Source organism: Crinia signifera, chromosome 11, assembly GCF_055691185.1.
Source record: "Crinia signifera chromosome 11, ASM5569118v1, whole genome shotgun sequence".
NCBI lineage: Eukaryota > Metazoa > Chordata > Amphibia > Anura > Myobatrachidae > Crinia > Crinia signifera.
Window position 1 is genome coordinate 110,136,075 of NC_139227.1, and position 20,062 is coordinate 110,156,136.

General features: G+C 46.4%; 1 protein-coding gene and 1 long non-coding RNA gene across 4 annotated transcripts in view; one reads left to right on the forward strand and one right to left on the reverse strand.

Annotated features, from left to right (window-relative positions):
* The window catches only part of BDNF (brain derived neurotrophic factor), a 71,096-nt gene that overhangs the window by 10,585 nt on the left and 40,449 nt on the right, over nucleotides 1-20,062 (reverse strand). The gene's annotated exons all lie outside the window — the stretch shown is intronic.
* The window catches only part of LOC146045424 (uncharacterized), a 52,247-nt gene continuing 33,461 nt past the window's right edge, over nucleotides 1,277-20,062 (forward strand). Inside the window, exons 1-2 of the long non-coding RNA XR_014465434.1 lie at nucleotides 1,277-1,369; nucleotides 5,591-5,725. This is a non-coding gene — a long non-coding RNA (uncharacterized LOC146045424). The remainder of the gene's footprint in view (nucleotides 1,370-5,590; nucleotides 5,726-20,062) is intronic.

The following is a 20,062-nucleotide window of genomic DNA, read 5'->3' on the forward strand; positions in this document are numbered from 1 at the left end:
CTCTAATGGACAGGGTTTTTACCGCATTTCTGTCTTAGAGAATCGCCCCCTCTGTAGGATAGAACAGGCTAAGGGGGTTTTTCTGGTTCACACACAAGGGCTCAATCTCTCTCTAATAGACAAAACCATATGCACTGCAGGTGGGGCAGATGTAACGTGCAGAGAGAGTTAGATTTGGGTGGGGGATGTACTTCAAACTGAAATCTATATTGCAGTGTTAAAATAATGCAGCCAGTATTTACCCTGCACAGAAACAAAATAACTCACACAAATCAGTGCACATGGTTTTGTCCATTAGAGAGAGATTGTGCCTTTGTGTGTGAACCAGAAAAACCCCCTTAGCCTGTTCTATCATACAGAGGGGGCGATTCTCTAAGACAGAAATGCGGTAAAAACCCTGTTACTGGGGGTTTTACCGCATTTCTGTATGCTCTATGGCCCCTCCGCAGTGGCAGCGCTGTGGAGGGAATCGCCAGCAAAAGCTGGCGATTCCCTGCAGAAGCCTATGGGCTTCTTACCGCAGCGATGTATGAGGGATCCGTCATGGATCCCTCCCAGCATGCCCTGCGGCCGGCGCCATGCTCTGCACATGCGCAGATGGACTCCCGTCTCTTATCGCAAGAGCTGTCCCTTGCGTTAATAACCGCATATGTTCGGCATAAGCCGTTATTAATAATTCGATGCCCGGCGAAGGGGCGCTTCTGATCTCCAAAGAAGGTAAGAGGTCATTAGGTGGTAACGAAGACTAAAAGAAAGTTTGTATTGTTCCGTGCACGCTGCTGAAGAAGCACCAGCTAACAGCATAAACGTTTCCAAAAATATACTGATCAGTGACTGGGTTTCAGCTGAAACAACTGCTTATTGTAAGGACAAGATATGACAGCGTGGGTATATCCACCGCAGAACGTGCGCTCACTGTCCGACAAACAATGCCTCCATTTTCCGTGAGTAATAGTCAGTGGGCCGGGCTAATAAGACAGTGCTTCACCCCTCTTTGTTAGAGATGGTTATTCTGCATTACTGCAAGAGGCCTGTTTCTATACTGAGAGCAGGAGCAATGATTCAGAGATCTAAAGGAAAGAGCGAGACAAAAGTCCCCAAACAGACTCTGACAGAGCGCCTTGTTTTTACAGTCTGCGGAGTCACATTCTTCCTCCACATCTTACATTGGTTCAGAGTGACTGCATCACTGACTCACTGATGTAACGCTGGTGAGCTGGGGATATTTATATCCTTCCAAATATGAAAAACATGCGTGGAACGCTTTACACCTCAGTAGCGGTGCCAGGGACAGCGAGAACAGAGACATGGATTAGAGTTATGCAAACTCTGTGTCCGCAGGAGACGGAAAGGGAAAAAACAGCTCAAGGTACTTTATTAGGGCGGTAGTTGGGGTCAGCCGGATCCGGGTGGTAGGACAGTAATATATATATATATACATCGGTCAACGGGTATGAGTCCATTGGTCAACAGTGCCTGGGTCGACACGCAAAAGGTCGACCACTCATGGTCTATAGGCAAAAGGTTGACACACAAAAAACGTTGACATGCAATAGACCGCCACTCTATGTCCGCTGGGATGGTCATGTATAAACAAGTCCTTTTTGGGGGGGAAATTGTGAAAAACTCATGTCGACATTTCCCTCATGTTGACCACTCCCTCATGTCCACCTTTTGACCACATCAACATATCACGCGTCGACCTTTTAGTGTGTCGACCATTTGTCTGCCAATCATTATTGGTGAACCTTTTGAGTTTCAACCTAGACACTGCCGACCGTTTCACCGCATCCCATGCCTAACATGCGTATGGTATACATGATCAAAAGGCCGACACACACAAAAGGTTGACATGGCATGGTCGATATCGACATTCGGGTTTTTTAGGTATTTTTCTTCGCTTTTAAGAATATGTCATACTTTACCATCCACGATTGGGAAGGGTAAGGTTGGCCTGAAGCATAGCGGGCAACTGAGCAATGTAAGGGGACGCAGTGCACTGATTGGGAGTTCAGAGATGTCTACATTGACACCCCAAAAATTGGGAAACTCAAGTCGACCTTTTGCTTGGGTCAAGCTTTTGTCACTGTTGACTGTGCTTGTCCACAGAGCCAGCGCCACCACTAGGCAGCTTTAGGCATTTAATCCACAACTAAGAATTGAATTTTGCAGCATTGCGTGTGAACCAAAATAAGGCCCTTAATGTTCTACACCCAGGGTTAGCATTGACCTGGACCATACATGTTACATATAGGAATGTGCCACTTACGCTGAAGCTTTGCAGTCCCGCACTGTCCACCGCGAGTCTTCTACTTGCTAATTACAGAAAACTCATTAACCAAAATATTAAAGTAGGATGTCAAATAAAATGTTTCCCAGTTTCTCAGTAAGCGCTGACCCAGGCATAATATGGTGTAAATATAGCATCAGCTTCTGTGAAATCACCGCTGGCAACATTCGGGAATATATACAAAGATGTATCAGGCGTTTTATGGTCCCAGAAAATACTCCATTGACATTTAGAATCAAAACCAGCAGATCCAGGGTTAAAAGTGGCACACAATCATTTTTCATAAAGATGTGCTAATGTTAACTGATTTCAGCTGATACTTGCTTAAAGATGGGCACGCAGACGATGACAAGTACCCAGTGAGATATCGGCAGCAACAGGGACTTGGCATTGGCCAGTGCATACACACTCGCCGATGCCTGCAGCGATGAACGACGGTGGGGGGAGAAGGGGCCATACTGCATTTAGTATGACTCTCGCTAGTGATATCCTCCATCGATCTGCATATACAATCGCTAACGACCCGCAGGAGTGCTCATCATTAACGTTGTTAAAGATATCGTCTAGTGCGTAGTCGTACGCACCGTAAAATTTGATGACCTGGAGACAGATAAAGTAAACAGATTGGCAGCCAATCAGCTTCTAACTGCCATATTACAGGCTGTGTTTGAAATACGAAGATCTGATTGGCTGGTAGTTTATATCTGACTACTTTATGTTTCCTATTGTATCAAGACTAATGACAGTGGGCCCTGGCCTACACACAGGATACACATAATGATCGGTTAGGCAGCCATTTTGAAACAGGATCCATATTTCCAGGAAGAGGTATCAAGCAATGATAGTTCTAATGAAGGTGGAATATTGTCCATAGCAACCAATCAGATTATATCTATTATCTTCTAGCAGTTGCTAAATAAATTATAAGTAGAATCTGTTTGGTTGCTATGGGCAACATCCCATCTTTAATAGAACTCCCCATCCATCTCATCCATCTTAGTAAATTTACCCCATACTTGATGGAGCGATACATGATGAAGAAAGTAGGTAAGTAATCCAGGTCACCCAGCACCCGCTGCAGTGCCATGATATAAATCACCGGCACTAGACGCCAATCACCGGCACTAGACGCCAATCACCGGCACCGGACGCCAATCACCGGCACCGGACGCCAATCACCGGCACCGGACGCCAATCACTGGCACCGGACACCAATCACCGGCACTGGACACCAATCACCGGCACCGGATGCCAATCACCGGCATCGGACACCAATCACTGGCACCAGACGCCAATCACTGGCACCGGACACCAATCACCGGCACCGGACGCCAAATGCATCCTGACATTTCTCCTTCTGGCCTGGTAAGAGCAGGAGTGAAAGACTTGTCTCTTGGGAATCGGGGGGGGGGTGCACTATTTGGGGAGTTTCACAGATGTTGTAGGTCAGCTGTTTATGCAAAGTTCGGTGGGGCCCGATTCAGACCTGCTTGCAGAGGTACAAATTCAGCCTCAACTGCGATGGTGGGGGGCTGCGCATGTGCAGACACCTACAGCGAGCGCCTTCGGGGCAGTCACATAATTATTGGCAGCCAGGGGCGTGCACCCGTCATTTCATGGCCATGCTCACAAAAACGGTGGGCGTGCCTATAGAAACGCTCGGCTGGCCTGCTCGAGGCGGGCGATTGATGTCACATGACGTTAGCGCCCGCCACCCAACGTGCAGCAGAAAAGTAAGTCCTAGGCTAATTGTCGGCTGCGAACAGAGGAGAAATCATTCAATGGTAAGTAACCACCAGCTTAGCCAGGGGATTCGGACAACGGGGGTTCACAGGGCGGAGTTTACCTGTTCACTAGCCTCCGAATATGCACACCGTAGCAATTAGGTCTGAATAAGCCCCTGTGTGCGTTCCTACCTGCCTTTAGGAACCTTTCGTACCTTTTTATTTTCCAGGTGTTTATATACAGTACTATTCACACACCATCTACTACACTACATGAGTAGAGTTTTTTTAGGGTCACTTTACCATACCTCCCAACTGCCCCACTTTCCCCGGGAACATCCCGTTTTTTGGGGACATTCCTGCATCCCGCCTGGGGCAGGCAGTGTCCTGTGGCAGGGGGGTGGGGGCAGATGGGAGTCCCCCCTGTCACCCGTGAATAGACGCTGTGTGCATTAATGCCCCCACAGTGGCGAAACGGGGCTCGAGTTCTCTTGGGAGCATTACAAGTATAAACCACGCCCCCAGTGGCGTAACTATAGCACCGCAGCCCCCGCGGTCGCGGGGGGGCGCTGTGCATATGGGGGTGCCGGGGGGGCTGCGGTGCTATAGTAATCCCCCCGCCCCCCATCCCCCGCATGCTTACCTGTCCACGCGTCCCGGCTCCCCTCCTGGCTTCAATCAATGCTATGGAGACGGACCACGATAATATGTCTGCCCCATAAAGCAGACTGTTCTCTGAAACTGTCTGCGGTATGGGGGTGGCCATTTTATCGTGGTCCGTCTGCATAGAATTTATTGAAGCCAGGAGGGGAGCCGGGACGCGTGGACAGGTAAGCATGCGGCAATGGGGGGAGGGGGCACGGGGGGCAGGCACGGGGGGGGGGAGGCTGGACGGACCTGCGGGGAGGGGGGCGCCCCGCCCCAAACAAAGCTACGCCGCTGCACGCCCTCTTCCCGCTAGGCCACATCCCACATGTGCATTGCAATGGGGAAACTTTGAAAATCATTTTCTTTGCCTCCTCCAAGCTTCTTCTTCTTTTTTTTTTTTTTTTGCACTAGGAATTATATTGCTTTACTTTTTTAGTTTCCAATTAACATCAGGGCCACTAGAAAATGAATGAAGACATAAATACAGTTCACAATGCAATGTCTTCTGAATTGGCCTCAGGGAGGGTGTATGGCCAAATTCATATATAAACCATCCTAAAGAACGGAACCTAACAGGAGAAAGCTAAAGATGTTTGGAAAGCACATTAAACTTCAATTAGCCGTAAAGCGCTTGTATATATTACAGTTCCTTTTATAGCGTACACTTAAATGCCCTTTAGCAGCCTTATCATAAGAGGATGTGATTTATTTCCATTATTTATGCACACAATGGTTTAAATATTTCACAGCTTGTAATAATATGCTCCGATTCTCTATGGGGAACTATGTTATGTCCAAGTTTGACGTTTTGCAAGACTGTCTTGTGGCACACGATGGATGGGCCGGCAGCCAAGCAAGAGAACGCCATGTTATACAAACTGATAGAGTCATCCCAAAAAGAATTACAATGTTCCATGGTTCTTTATAGGCATTTATAAACCTGTGCCTTTGTGGCAACAAGAAAAGGTATACGGTCATTAGATAGCCAGTGTCAAGGTCAACTGTCGGTCGACGTGGTCAAAAGGATGACGCAAGCAAAAGGTCGAGATGAAAAAAGGTTGACGTGAGTTTTTCATGATTTTTTTTTTTTAAACCGTCTTGTTCATATTTAACCATCTCAGTGGGCATAGAGGGAGAATAGCAAAACTGTGGCAAGGCATGATGGGACTTGTAGTTTCACAACAGCCTCCCGGAGAGGAGTGATGAAAAGTAGTCAGGTATAGCCTACACACGGGGAGATTTGCTGAGTGTTCTGAGCGATGCTAGATGGCTCGGAACGCTCAGCAAGATCGCTCAGCATACAGTGATGTGTCAGCGATGTGTGCTGAGCGATCTGTTCTCCGGTGAGAACATGACTAATAGATTTATCCAGCATGCTGGATATTAATTATCGGGCGATAGTGACGCGCGGGGCCACGCAGCACTATCGCTATGGCCTCTACAAGCGATGTAATCTAGTGATATTGCTTACAAAATGCCCTGAAATCATCCTGTGGCCCTTAAGCATTATGGGCCAGATGTATCAAACTTCAAAAAGTTCAAAAAATAGAGAATGAGAAGCAAGCAGCCAATCAGCTCCTGACTATTGACATAATTATCAGGCCTCCTACCAACATTTAGGGTAGTATAGAGCCGGCGCCACCACTAGGCAGTTCTAGGCATTTGCCCAGGGCACAGGCCACTGGAGGGCGGGGGTCTGCAGCCGGTCCCAACTCCCCGGATGGAGGTGAGTTGCACCGGCGGCGACTGCAACTCCCCCCTCCCCAGATCAGAGCTCTCCCCTAAATCCCCCCCTCCCCGCCTGGGTTACTCCGGTGCCTTGCACCGGCACTGTGTGTACTGATGCAGCTTTGTTGCTGGGTTGGTGAATTAAGTAACTAATATACAGGGTGAGATAATTTATTATAGCCAAGGGCATTTTAACATATAGCTAGACATTGCGCAACGCCACTAAAAATGCAGTTTGTCAGCAATTCTACTGTATCCTGAAGAATTATGTATCAATCATTCTTACATCTCTACAGGAGCCTGACAACCAAACAAATTGACATTACTTTCCAGGGTCCACAGAAGGCAACATTTAAAAAAAAAATGTGAATAATTTATGTTCTCAGTGGAAAAAAAAACACATAAGTGCACAGAAAATAACCTTTTATCGACTTCAATCTGTTACCATTACCTACAAGACAATGGGCTAAATCTCTGTCGGGTGCATCTATAGCCACGAGATTGGGCCCGCGATAGCTTGCTCGCTACCTTATACGCCTTACCCGCCTGTCTATGTTACATATCTATACATCTTGATGCCGGAGATTACATTACCCACTTGCTTTCCATCCACAGCCGTGACCTACACCCACTCAACACTGGGTGCCATCTTTTTCTGCACACTACAAACAAGCAGCTGGAATTTGAGCCTGAGATACAACCACCAGACAGCGCAGTTCCGTGCTCTGCATGATCATGGCTCCGTTACTGCCCAGCCAGAAATGTCAATTTCACGAATACAGTGTTCCGTCAACAGGGAGATCCATCTATATTTGTCATTTGTATTACCAATTACCCCTGATTTATTAAGCCCGGTGAAGTGTCTGGTACTTTATCACCGGCCAATCAGCTCCTAACTGTCAAGTTACAGTCTGGTTTTGAAAAAGCGCAGTTAGGGGCTCATTGGCCGGTGATAAAGTACCAGCCACATTATCACTTCACCGGGCTTAATAAATCTGCCCCAAAGTGGGGATCAAGTGGAAGGTGATGATGCGCCACCAATAATCTCCTAACTGTCATTTTCCAAACACAGCTGATTGGCTTGTGCGTTATCACCCTCCAATTTACAGTTTCAACATTTTATCACTTTATCAAGCTTAATACATCTGCCCCAGTGACATCAACAAGTCCTACCCCCCCCCCCACAAAAAAATGTATATCACCAAAACTAAAGTATAGAAACCTACACATAACATTAAAGAAAATATTACTGTAAACATGATAGATCATTTGGAAACAAGTTTGATATCACAACAGAGGTGTAACGCTGGGAGGCAATGGAGTCATCTGTTGCCGGGATCCTGCCCCCAGGGGGGCACCTCTCCTCCCTTGCAAGTTTGAATCAGTTATACCCCTTTTATATCAAAATCCTGGATCCAGCCCGGTATTTGGAACACTGTTCCAAGCCAGGTCAGATCCGGGATTTGCCACTGGAGAGCGGTAATGAGCCGCCGAGGTGCATTGGGCGGCGGGCAGAGCATTTGCCTGGGGCGGGGGGGGGGGGGGGGGGAGGCTTGCACCAGCCCTGGTGCCGACCCGCAGTGTAAATGACATCATCTCCAAACCCCGGGATTGCCATGCCCCCAAACCACCACACTGGGGGCAAGCGCAGCACCAAAGTTTGCTGCTGGGCTGCCCCCAGCCTCCCTGCACCTTCCCTAGCCCCTGTCCACAACTGCAGCATCCATTAACCTCCTCCCTGCCTCCACTGCTGTCTGCACTACAGTAGACAACAGCGGAGGCTGTATACCCATTGCTGTAACGGGAGCTGGGTCGGACGACCCAGCATACCCGTTTACACTGCCCACTACCCATTTTCCACCCTGGTCAGGACCTGGGTAGAAATCCTGTGTAAATGGACACGAGTTGACCCCTTTTACACCGTCATTGACCTGGGTCCATGAGGGAAAAACCTGGGTTTTTTGCAGTGGTGTAAAAGGGGTATTAATTGTCAGCCATTGATATTTCTCTTGTGGCTGACCGCCCCTCCTAGAAGAACCAGTTGTCACACTATCTTTATTTTACACATAACATACATACATACATACTGTACATACATACATACATGCATACAGACATACATACATACTGTATATACATACAGACATACATACTGTATATACATACAATACATACAGACAAACTGTACATACATACATATACATACATACATTAATTTACACATGCATGCACATATCTATATAAGGTGGTGTTTGTGGGGGGGGGGGGGGTAACCAATATTTATCTTGCCTCCGGGAAACTGGGACGAACTTATGCCACAGATTATTTCCCAGAGTCATCTTGAAATGTCCCAGAACATATATGGAGAGTCTTCTTACATATGAGATAAAATCACGCCAACAAACAGAACAGAAATGATCTTCATGGTGGAATGTATGACGGAAAATGGTTGTCGGCGGCATCGTCACTACGGATAAACACTTTAATGAAAAAGTTTGTGGGATGTTTTGACTTCGCTACAGATCACATGCGTCATTTTCACATGACTGCCATACCGGAAAAGACATATTTATCTTTTTAATATCAGCATCTTTCCGTAGGCCATCTTAATCTGAGCATCTTTCCACAGGGAAAGTGTTAGTTGGCCTGCCGTTGCCATGGCAATATGCAAAAGACAAGATGCTGCGTGTCGCTATCAAGCCTAATAAATATTTCACATGCATGCGAACAGTTAATTTCAATGGAAACAGATTGCTCAGTGACCCCTGGATCGTAATTATGGTTTACACAACAAATGAAAATTATACCAGAATAACAAATTAGGATGTCAGACAAAAAGAATAGCGGGAGAGAAAAAAAAATACTGTTAGGCCGTAAAATGCCCAATTATGAATTTGTTTAATGATGGTGGCGAGCGAAGACCTGGCAAAGGCTCTGTGTGCTAAATGGCCCGGCAATAGAGTGCGTACGTAATTAGGCAGGTGCTGCGGTTACAATAATACAGATGGACAGTTTTGCAGGTGCAGCTTCACCAAAGAAAATAGAGGTTGCTAAAATCGCATGGAATTGATTGATTTGTAACATGGTAATTAATGGAATGTTTCCCAAACAGAAGTGGCTTAATATGGAAGCCCTATTGATCGGCCAATAAGGGCAAATATTATTAAACAGTAATCTTATATACTGTAGTAGAATGATATGTTCTAGGTAAGCCCCTTCCCACAATGCACTTGCATATGAGTCTGCAATAGAGATAATTCTACAACACTGTGCCCTCATTTAGCACAAGTGGCAGATTATGGGGTCTAGTCATGAAGCAGTGAAAAGAGTGGAGGAGTGTGCCAGTGGAGAAGTTGCCCATGGCAACCAACCATCTATGTATATTATTATAGAATGGACTTGATAAATGTTACTTCATGGGGGGGGGGGGATCTTAGAATGCACACCCGATTTACATGAGGTGCTATCACGCTGGGACTTGTAGTTCTGCAAAAAAAAATGTTACTTCAAGGTGATTGGTTCTTCGCTGGCTCACTGCTCCATGAATAGACCCCCTGTGGTGCTTGTCTTAGGGGTCAGTTTTAAAGGCACTCAGTGGTGGGTTTCTCCATTCATCTTCCCTGACATCCCATAGAGGTGTAGAGCAAACTGAGTGAAGGTACAGTGGCTGGGCAAAACAAGTGGTAATGTACAGGATGTAGCTGCATGCCATGGCAGCACATCACAAAGGATTGAATTGCCCGCTAAAGGTCTAAATGAATATTGTTTATTTGGCTGGCGATTGTTTACATTATCATATCCATACAATTGGTTTGAAGAAGCTATGAGGGGTAGGCCTTGATCATTTGTGGCATCGTCTTTACATGGCCCAACACATTTGTCATTTGTTTTCTTGGAATAAATGAGAGGCATTGATGAAGGACAGTCCAGTCTTATTAATCACATAGTCCTAGCTGTCCCAGGACATCCCACGATTCAATTCAGTTACCTATAGATGCTTGTTATATATAATGACTCAAGAGGTATTAGTTTCACACAAGCTTCCTAATATCTGGGAGTCAAAAATCAGGGATTGGTTTGTGGCCAGAGTACATCATGGCCATATCCCCACGATACACCATAGTCATGACCCCACAGTACACCATGGTACACAAGGCTATATCCCCACAGTACACCATGGTACACAGGGCCATATCCCCAAGATACACCATAGTCATGACCCCACAGTACACCATGGTACACAAGGCCATATCCCCACAGTACACCATGGCCATATCCCCATGGTTCACAGGGCCATATCCCCATGGTACACCAGGACCATATCCCCACAGTACACCATGGTACACAAGGCCATATCCCCACAGTACACCATGGCCATATCCCCACGATACACCATAGTCATGACCCCACAGTACACCATGGTACACAAGGCCATATCCCCACAGTACACCAGGGCCATATCCCCACAGTACACCATGGCCATATCCACACAGTACACCATGGCCATATCCCCACAGTACACCATTGCCATACCCCCATGGTACACTGTGGCCATACCCCCACAGTACACCATGGCCATACCCCCACGTACACCATGGCCATATCCTCACTGCTCACCATGGCCATTTCCCCACTGTACACCATGGCCATTTTCTCACTGTACACCATGGCCATATCCCACGGTACACCATGGCCATACCCCCACAGTACACAATGGCCATACCCCCAAGTACACCATGGCCATATCCTCACTGCTCACCATGGCTATTTCCTCATGGACACTCACCACCATCACAAAACCAGAACTGCTAAAGGTGGGGAATAGAAGACAGGAGTGATAGTGACTACTACATGGTAGAACACTCACCGTTATCTGCAGGTGTGAGTGGCTACTCATCAGTGCCATCATTAGTGAGCATTTGCACAAGTCTTTCGTTCTTTAGTGCAAAACATACCTCTGAAAACAGGGACATTCCCGCTTAAGCTCAACTGAATCTGCATAGACGCAGTTCGCACACACGTTGTCCATTCACCGCTGCTCCGCACAGGCTGCAATTAGCAGCAGTTACAGTGTCTCCCAGCCTCCCGCTTGCCCAGGGGACAATGCAGCCCACGGCTGGGGCAGCGGGACTTTCCCACTTAAATCTGGGCAGGTTGCAGGTACTGTATGCTACAGGGTTAATGTTATGAAGCAGCTGCTTTTGTAAACCACAATCTCAATTGGTTTGATCAGAAAATTTAAAGCAGCAGTAAAAAAAGAAGTACAAAAGACACTAGGGTTGACCATAGCTATACCCCAATATACCACTCGGGGCCGTAGCAGGGTGATGTTCCACATGCCCTTGAACACATGACTTTAGTATCAGGAAGAGGGTACAGAGCTGCTGACACCAGACAGGAGGAAATATCTTATATTGTATTAAATGTACTCAGTGCAACACCTAGGGTCAGGACACTGCTGCTGACCAGGTGATCTAAACAGGACACGGGTCAAATCCCGACCCCCTTTTAGATGGTGCGGGGGTCTGGGAATAAACATGCGGGAATATGCACCTGTGCGAACCCCCTGTGTCAGGGGAGGAGAGGGGGCGGGCAGGATCAGGGGGAATGCCCAGGGGAGATACAGACGTCATCATCCCCCCCCCCCCCAGTACGACAAATCACACAATTCGGGGGTCTTCGATGGGGGGCAAATTATGCAATTTGCATATTTAGCCCCACCCCTCCCCAGAAAAGCCATGAATTGCTGTAATTTATCGCTGAGGCCAGGGAGATTCGGGGGGGGGGGGGGGGGGGGGGGGGACGATTTTCGTGAGCCTCCGGCCATTCCGGGGTATAGGCAACCCTGATTTAGATAACAATGTATGTATGGATTTTCAGTTAAACAATAAATAACAAAATACACTGTGAAATGCAGAAATGATGAAATTAAGCTACGTTCCCAAAATTGTGTTTCAGACAAAATCTGTTATTTCTAATAAGACATCAGTAAGCGAAAAGATAAAAGATTCAAAACACCATCTGACAACACAACATGTGACCATCCTCTAATGCACGGCTGTCACACATCAGAGACACGGCCACACGCCCTGCATATGTGTTATGTCGCATATACAGCTGTATGATGAATGGCATGGCTGCCACTAGCAAGCATCTCAATTATCCACGGGTAATTTATTTTGGGGGTAATTAACTCCCAGCTCAATTTGTCAGAGTGACTTTGTTATTTTTATGTCACTATATAGAAATACGTCCTTTGCTTGTAACCTCTAATCTGTCAGAGGTTGTGCCGTCAGTACTGAACAGCAAAAGCAGAAATACATTTTAGCACTGCCCTTATGTCCAAAGGGAATCCAAACTCAATGGATGACAATGTAACAGGGCACTAACAATAATGCATGGGATATGGCATTAAGTAGAAAGATGTATTTTCTAAAAATAATGTATTAGTGTCTGATTGCATGTCTCCGAAACACTGCCATCTGTTGGCGGGGAGTGAAACTACATCTTTCTCTCACACAGGCACAAACACAGAGGCAATCACAAGGTAACAGACTAGCTTGATAAGCATTTGCTTCGAGTTGGCTTACTAGTGTATATATATATTCTTAGGATAATGTACAGTATCCTGGAAAAGTAACAGTCTTCATTTACTAACTTTATTTACTAAAATGGGAGGTTGCCCATCTTAATCAATCCTGTGTGCAATTATATACTGTGTGGGTCATAGTTGCCTTCCCTCCTGCATACTGCAGGAGACTCACTGACATAGCAGCAATCTCCCTACCTCCCTCATTAGTCTAGCAATCTCCCTCATGTCACCTAGCCCACATTACACTGTTACATCATAGTTACCTCCCCTCCTGCATTCTGCAGGAGACTCCCTGACATAGCAGCAATCTCCCTACCTCCCTCATTAGTCTAGCAATCTCCCTCATGTCACCTAGCTCACATTACACTGTTAAATTTTTTTGAGAAAAAAGGAATAAGAGATAGATACATTTACATTGAATCATCTGCACCATTTCCCAGCAATTTACCAAGTACAGTAGCTCTTACTAACTGCTTTGGGGCTCATCTACATTTGTATATAAGTCATTTTAAAAGATTCCTCTCAGATGTAGCAGCACACACCCACACTTCTAGGAGCCACGTTCACAATTTATTTTCACAATCTCTCCATATATGGAACTAGACATGCCCTTTGGGTGGAGCATGACATGCCCCCTCAATGGGACTCTGTGCAAAATTCTACTACCAACTATAATCTCCCTAAAACTAGTTTTCAAAAGTAGGCAAGTATGGTGTGGGGCATAATATAGCATCAGGGGTATTACTGTGTGGGGTATTACTGCGTTAAGCATAATATAGTGCAAGGGGTAAAGGCCACGCCCATTGCAGTGGCGACACACCCTGCAGTGTGGCCATGCCCCTTTTTTTGCGTGTATTTTTTACCATGTCCTAGGGTAGGTCACATTTTTTGGAGTTCACATCGCCTGAATGTATGAGCCAGACAGGAATCTATGGAAGTAGTGAGGAAGCGCAGCCATGTCATTCTATAGACAATGCTGAAAGATAAACAAGACTAAACAGAAATGGTATTTGGCATTAAACAATTACCTTTCCTCCAAAAAAGGACATGGGATATTTTATTGGGCTTAGATTGTTAAATACACTACATTGCATTTTAATACAACTACAATATTGCATTTCTGTACACAGACTGGAAAAAAAATGCTTTTCAGAGTTAAATCTGCAATTTTCCCGTATTGCCAGTAAGTTATGCGAGCTTTCGCTTCAGCTGGTTTGAATGAATTGAAAAACGGACCACGTGGCTTTTGTAACGCCGTCTGCCACTACTAAGGACAACTAAAGCTGCTTAAGCGATAACACAATGTCGGAGTCTAAGGTGAGGTCTCTAATGTGGTATTTGTAGTTCTACAACATCAGGAGAACTGTAAGGTACAACTATATAGCAAGCTACTGTATAGCACATATACAATATCTTTATAAATACATTTATATTTTGTAATGGCAAAATAAAGTGATAAGCATGTCCTACTGTTCTTTGGTTGACTGTAAAAATGAGAAATTGTTTATGCATACCCTCCAACCAGCACATTTTATCAGGGGGTGCACCGTCAAAGGGGTGTGTCTAGCACCACCTATTGGGTGTGTCTAAAAATAATGCAAAACACACGCGCGAGCTCTTATTGGCTCACGAGCCGGTGCCTCATTTCAAATGGGCGAGGGCTGCCGACCTTTTTTGTCCAGGGCCCCCACAGACCTTAATCCGGCCCTGGTAAAATGTAAATCTAATTAGGACTGGAGCATAGTCAACATGATTCCTCCTTGTCAGTCACATTGTTACTGCTATTACTTACATAATTGTTATCCTTTACCAGCACAACTGTATGCATTGTACATGACAGTAGGCCCAGGGCCCAGTACATCCACCAATCAGCATACTGATGGCCAGTCTGGGTGCACGCTGGAGGGCAGGTGGGGAATGCTTTCTGGCTGCTATGACTGTCATTCATAAATCAGAGCTACTAGGCAGCATTCTTTACCTGTCTCCCAGGAAGCTTCAGAGACACCAGCCAAGAGGGGAAAATGTTCCCCATCAAAATGTTGCCCATGCTCAAAGGCCCCTAAAATTTGGGACCATGGGCAGCAGCCCAGCGTTCCTAAACGTTAAGATGGGCCTGCAGTGGCCCTTGCTTCAGGTAGTACACTAGCAGTTCAAAATGGCTGTGCAATGGCGAAGCTAATACTAAGTTGCACCCAAACTCTTTGCTTCCTGTAGATTCATTCAGCAATCTGAGCTTAGTGTTGGTGCTAAGATTAAGTTAGAGATTCTAAAAGCGACAAGGGCACTGTTGCCTATAACAACCAATGAAATTCTAAGGGGTAAATTTATTAAAGTGTCTCAAAATGAAAAGAAGTGCCCATTGAAACCAATCACATTCTGTCTAAAATGTTCTAGAATGCAATAGAGAAATAATAGATAGATTCTGATTGGTTGCTATGGGCAACATCACATGTTTTCCTTTCTTTTTTTAGAAGCTTTATTAAATGTATCCCTAAGTTACATTCTTATTGGCTTCTGACTTGACAATTGTCCTCGGCAGAAGGTTTGATGCCCCCTCTCCCCTAAACACTAATGCTACTGACCCGGGGTGGGAGGGAACGGTACTGACCAGGCCGCTTCCATCCAGGCCGCTTCCTGCACCACCACGGGTCCATGAGCGACCAGCCCCAGGCGCAGCCTGGTTACACGGAGGCCGCTCAGTCGCGGGTGACGTAGTGACGTCACCCAAGAGCGACAAGCAGCAGCCTGATTATAAAGATGGGCAGCGGCATTGCCTAAAACAAATATGGCCGCAAGTATCTTCCCCATAGGATGATGTAATCTCTCCAGGACCGGCCGGCCCTGGAAGCATGGTCGGCGGCCCATCCAGGGAGGAATGCGGCCAAATCTGGACCGGCCCAGTGGGAAATGGCCCAGTTTCCCGGTGGGATAATCCACCCCTGTATGGGACCACCCCTTATTGAGGTCAGTGGGTCCAGATCTGGCTGCTGGCCTCTTCTTGTCATACATTAATCATCATTAGTTGATGTTTTTGTTACCTGTGGGGACCAGCGTGCTTGTTTGCCCCCTGTGGGGTCTGCTGGTTTGCCTTGGCAATTTTAAAATCTTGTTTGGTGTGCCATGATGTTGAAAAAGGTTGAAAATCATGGTGCTAAATAAACAATAAGAAGTACAATTTGGTTGGTTGCTTTGGGTAACATCCCATCTTAGTACATTTACCCCACACACTCATTCCAACTACTCCCTTTGGCCACTGCAAACATCTGCTTCTCTGCAAATTCCACCAGCTTGCACAGGTTTCTGCCATACCTGTGTGCACTGAAGGAAATATACATACAGCTGCGCAAATCAAGGCCAAGCAGAACCTGCACCATACCCCAGGCGTTTCACGTGACGCCCGCAGTCTGCTCACATTATACATATTCTATATTCTATCCCCAAATGCTGCGGTATTCTCCTTTTTATTATTACAACAGACAACAAAAGGCAGATGCATCTCTCGGTCTCCAGTGCCATATGCAGAAAGGCATTCACAAAGGCTGCGTGTGTAAATCAAACAAGAAGTAAAGTACACAGATCATTCCCTTAGCAGGAAGGCAAGAAAGGAAAAACACATTTATGTCCCTGCCAACTTCACTTTAATGAAGTGTAGGCTGCAGAGTCCAGAGAAGTGCAAACCGAATGTTGGGTCTTGTCTAAACATTCGGGAGATTGTTGTTATTTTTTCCTTACTGTACTGGTTTGATGTTTGTCTGGTGAACGGTGGATTCTACTTGAGGAATAGACGTCGTTATTGCTGCTATAAACAGAAAGCTGAAAATCTGTGATTCAATTGTACAAAACTCACTTGCACAATGGGACCCCTGAGCAACGCCATGATGTCTCTGACTGAGCCTCTCCAGCTGCAAACGGACTGTCGATCTTCCTAGTGTCAACCTAAGTCTTGTCAACCTTTTGGCCCTGTCGACCTATTTCATATTTGACCGGGTGTGGATCGTTTGGTCTACAACAACTAGGTTGACAAGCATTGGGTCGACACCACAAGGTCGACATGTAGCACGGTCGACATGGATCTAGGTTGACATGGGTCTACGTCGACATGGCATTAGGTCGACACAAGCAATGGGTCGACATGGGCTAGGTCGACAGTCAAAAGGTCGACATGGGGGTTTTCACTGTTTTTTGAGCCGACATGTGCCGACAGGTGGTATTTCATGCCCTACCATCCACTAGGGCGTGGTGGTGGTGGTGGGGAATAAAATAGTGTGCTGAGTGCAGCGAGGCACCGTGCCCGAAGCATAGCGAGCGAAGCAAGTGATGCGAGGGGATGCGGTTCACCTCAAACTGTGTCCATGTTGACTGTGACGACATTAGGGTAAAAAAAAGTGAAAAACCCCATGTCGACCTTTTGACTGTCAACCTAGCACACGTCGACCTAATGTTTGTGTCGACCTAGACCCATGTCAACCTTGATCCATGTCGACATTAACCCATGTCGACCTTGCTGCATGTCGACCTAGTGGTGTCGACCCAATGCTTGTCGACCTACTTGTTGTAGACCAAACGATCCACACACAATGACCGTATCCCTTTTGACCTAAGCCCTGTCGACCTTTAATGTATGTCGACTTTCACACTAGCGACCATGGCCCTTATTCCGATCCGTTCACACGGACCGTACGTTCGCATGGGGACCGATCTTTGGCCGGTGCGTGCGGCCACGGGGAACAGATTGTTCGCCGGGTGCACGCACCCAACATTGCGGGCGTGGGGCGGCGGCACATAGTCGCGCCCATGAGAATGCCCAGAGTTTCATGGGCATTCCACTGGAAATCGCTGGTGACGTGGGCGCCAGGGGTGGGCAGCTGACATCATCTAAGGTTACCCGAGAGTAATCCAGTCTGATGCAAGTCAAATATTTGTATAATACAGTAGGAAGAAGAAGAAGAATTTACAATAGGTTCTGTTCATCTTCTCCGCAGGGAGCTCTCCATAAATAAAGTCACAGAATATCAAGGGAAGATCTGACAAGGTGCAAATCCCCACTTCACCCTGGAAATAAAATTAAAATCGAGAGGTTCATGTTTTGTTTGTTGGAACAGAGTTGTGAATTATTTACAGCGTGTTATCTGGTAGCTCTGCGAGAACAGTGCTTGTGTTATGTGATACACAGACTGTAGGATTGTTGAACCAGGCTTGATTGTAATTGACATCCTAGTGGTTTTGTAAAAAAAGAGTTTCACATTGTCTACAAGTCATTCATTTATATTACTAGGGGGATGTCGGTCGGATTGAGTAACTAAAGGTCGAGTGCTCCGGGTCTTGTAAATTCAGCTTTGTTTTAACCATTAAAACCCCACATTATACCAACTGATATCTGTACTGGCTTTTATGGCGCCTTATCCACCCCTACCCTCTACAGCAGGGGTGGCCGAACCGGTCCTGATCTACCAACAGTTCTTGTTTGTCAGGCCACCTGTGGATCTACAGTAGGAATGAATGCAGCAGGTTTGAAAATGTGACCGTAATAACTACAGCTGTGCACCAGCTAGGGCAATGGTTCTCAATATCGGTCCTCAGGTCCCCCACACAGGTTATGTTTTCCAGGTCACCTGTGCGTTTTTAAAATGTGACAGTTGGTGATACAGAGGGCAGCTGCTGGTTACCTGGAAAACGAGCACTGTGTAAGGGTCCTGAGGGCCGAGGTTAAGAACCACTGAGCTAGGGAATTGGGAAAACGTGGACCGTTGGTAGACCCTGAGGACCGGTTTGGCCACCCCTGCTCTACGGTGTGATGGGGATATTTAAAAACCTATAATATGGTCGATGGGGCAGATAAACTAGAAATTGCCCCATCCCTCCTGTAAGTACTGTACATATGGCAGGTGGGGCTTTAAGAAACAGGTGTTGTATCACTATTTTGTGTTTTGGCATTTTGCCATGAAGAACCATGATTGCCGGCGTAGAATCATGCGCAGTGAGTGCAATGGCTGCCTTGTGACTCTGTAGCACTGACTCTTGTTTTGCACTGTGTTGCCCAGGGCCGGCTCTACCACTAGGCAGCTTTAGGCAGCTGCCTAGGGCGCCAGGATCTAGGGGGGCACCACTAAGTCTGCCTAGCAAAAAATCAAGGATGTCTGTGAGGATCCTTGTTGTACTTAATGCAGGTGGTTGCTGTGGAACCTCTACGACCTCACCTCCATACTTCCTCTTGAGGCATACTTTCCTATTTTGCTGCCTTCTCTTCATGTACTCTGTTGTGGGAGGCAAAGGGGAGGGTGCTGGGGGCCTCCAGAGAAAGCAGGGGTCTTTCCCACCTACCTGAGGGGCTGGGAAGACCACTCAATTTTGGGAGGCTCCCTGTCATTCCAGAATGTTAGGCAAGTATGCATTGATGTTGGAATATGGTTATTGGTGGCATTATGGGGGGGGGGGGGAGTGGCAGTAGGTTGAAGTTTTGCCTAGAGTGATGAGAAGCCTTACACCGACCCTGGTGCTGCCTGCTCATATCCCATGGTTTCGGTAATTGATGAAACTGGAGAAGCAGCCCCGGCACTGTAATCTGCATGCACCTGATTGCGTAAATCTGTCAGATTAAGTTACTCTGCTTGTCTGTCAGAGCATGGAGGCTGATACAGAAAGTTGGCCTATGTGTAATCTTGCAGAACTCTATACCACAGGGTAGGTAGCTTATGTCTGCTCCTATGTATTATGCAGTGTTTAAATTAAGGTTGTCATCGTAGGAGTTTAACAGTTAGTGACCCAGTGGACAACGCAGCACGTATAGGCCGTTACGGGGCCATTTCCTTGAGAACTTCCCATTGGATCTTGATGGTCTTATTTCACCCAGGTTTATAGGGGTTGCTTATTAGTCAGAGGTCAGAATGTAAATAGATACAAGAGATTTATGCCATTAACACAGTAATAGAACCAGACCAAACAACAGAACCTTTCCAATGTTCATCTCTGTTGGGCATGATTAGGGGGCTTTGTAATTGCAGAACAACAGAGGGTTAGATTCATTGATATCTCAATTGACCAGTGCAAAACTGCCTCCACATCATAAACAGGCAGGAGTGT